We start from the raw sequence: 2,609 nt of genomic DNA on the forward strand, positions 1-2,609 counted from the left end.
ATATTTAATACATATAAAATGTAAAAACCACTTAACTAATTTTTAAAAAAGGTTTAACTAAGTCCGTGCTTTTGAGAACTTAATAATACGTTCTCCGAGCTTCATTCAAGACATTTCACGAAAGTTGATGTTGAATTTGAATGTAAATTATAATATTGAAATAATTTTTTGTTCAATTAAAAGAGTATTTTTGAAGGAATATTGTTTATTAACACGTTCACTGCGGGCCCAATTTTGAAGAACTTTCAGCTGGTGCGGCTGAGGTCGAATCAGCCTCAAGCTGAACTTCCTAGTAGTGCGGTTGAGGCCTTTTCTGCCTCATGTTCATCAATATTTTTTTACAATATTGAGTCAATGCTTCGCAGACATAAAGAAAGCTATATTTGTCTTTGTCATACCTCATACGGTTGAGTGTAAACAGCCGCCGTACTAGAGAGAAAACACGAGTTTTACGCGCCGCACCAGTGCAAAGTTTACCATGAGGCTGAATCGACCTCAAGCCGCAGTGAACGTGTTAAACGAAATATTTTGTGTTATGATAATCATCATATAAGACATGGAACGTCCACTTATGGGCATAAATTTCTTCTATAGATTCCCAGTAAGAGCGGTTGGAAGCCGCCTGCATTTATTGTCGTTGGATTCAACAAGATCATATGTCCACGCCGCACTTGCTGGTTCTTGATGTTCACTTCCGAACCAGCGTTTATCTATTCTACTTGTCATGTTGCCTGTCTACTGTATTTTTAAAACTGGAATACCAAAATAACATATATGTTTGTATTTTTTTATGTGTACGATTATATTATCGTAGTGTAATATATGAAGTCAACAATCGATGTAATATCATAAATAAATAAATACATTTAAAAAACTTTTAAGTTAAACGGTTTTTTGATACCCATATTGTGGTGATTGTGGAAAAATATGTACCTAGTCCGCCATATTGGAACGGAGTCCATCTTGAATTTTAAATTTTGACATAATCATCGTGTTTTACTAGTGTAGCCCTTTCACTTGATACCCATATTGAGGGGGTTAAGGAAAAATATGTAATCCGCCATTTTGCATGGCGGATTACATATCTTAGATTTATAATGTTATTGATTTTATTATATTGTATTGCCATCTAAATTAAATGTCTGGACCAAATTTCAGATCAATCTGACAACGGGAAGGCGTTTAAATTTCAATTTCTAATTTTGACCCAAATAAATAAACAAATTCCATACTGGTCGAACTAAATAAAACCGTTAATAAAAAAACAATAATTCTCTGGTAATCAGTTTTGCAGTCTATGCTGTTTCAAAATGTCCTCTCTTGTTTTCTTATATTTTCATTTTGAATCTTCTTCGGTACCACTACTAGTTCAGTTCCATCATTTGTCTTTCAAACTATTTTATTTTCAAAAACATAATTTTCATACGATTATCTTTCTAATACTTTTTTAATTAGTCTTATTTTCAGGACATAATCTTGTGCTTTTCTTATGCGTGCAGTAGTGTGGGTATGTACAAAAACATTCTTCACTAGATGGTGACTCAACGCATTGACGTGTTTTATATCAGGGCAGCATTAGGATAGAAGGATGTAAGGTTTGACATTGACAGGAGATGTCACAGGGCCTGTCAGATTTACGACGAGTGTACGAATTTATTTTAATTAAATGAAATGTTTTCACAGCTACTTTATATATGTATATATATATATATATATATATATATATATATATATATATATATATATATATATATATATATATATATATATAATCTATACATCAATTGATCACTAAGAAATATATTTCATTAAATAACTTATTATGTATTGGACATTTCTTATTATGTATTCGACAATTAGTCTGGTAGAATAAAATCTCTCATACATACTGTATGGATATTACGGAATAGAATTCTGTTTACCGAAGTCGCGGTAAGGCAACTTAATTAGTATTGTCAACTCAATTACTCTATTACACGGTGAAATAATGTAAAATTGTTCCGTTTCCTAACAAAGAACTTGAATATAAGATTCAGCGCCCCTGCTAAATTAATCGAACCTTTCTGGTTATTTATCGAAGAATTTAATTTTTTAATATAACAAAAAGTGTTTCATTGTCGTTTTACCCTTCACTAAGATCGCTTCTCGGCCTTTTGGCTAAGATCAAAGTGTAGTTTCATATTGAGTAATTTAATTTAATATTTATATTATACACACTAAAAACATATAAATAGTTTCATAATAATAAACAGAAATGTACAACGGACGGTCTTAACACACGACGCAATTTCTTACAGACAAACATAGTATGGAAACAGTAGAAGTATAAATAATGGGTAGTTATTGTGTACAAAACATACATACATATATATGGAGCAAAAATACCTGTAATAAATAAGTTATAATATATATTATAAATATAATACAGTAATAAATAATAACATCAAACTGACTTGCATTGAACTTGATTCTGAAAGAATAAAGAAACATAGAAAGAAAAATAAATGAACTAAAAGATATATAATTATAGGTCTAGTAAATAGTTCATAACTATTTTTTTTAAATAGATGTAATAATAATTAATTCCTACTATAAACTAATTTTATTCT

General features: G+C 30.1%; 1 pseudogene; it reads left to right on the forward strand.

The window, feature by feature from the left end:
- Positions 1–2,137: 2,137 nt before the first annotated feature.
- Positions 2,138–2,218, forward strand: LOC137927529 (U2 spliceosomal RNA; annotated as a pseudogene).
- The last annotated feature ends 391 nt before the right edge of the window (positions 2,219–2,609 follow it).

This window comes from Battus philenor, unplaced genomic scaffold (genome assembly GCF_028537555.1).
Source record: "Battus philenor isolate CCGP_79_NKW_IND1 unplaced genomic scaffold, ilBatPhil1.0.hap1 SCAF_10, whole genome shotgun sequence".
NCBI classification, from domain to species: domain Eukaryota; kingdom Metazoa; phylum Arthropoda; class Insecta; order Lepidoptera; family Papilionidae; genus Battus; species Battus philenor.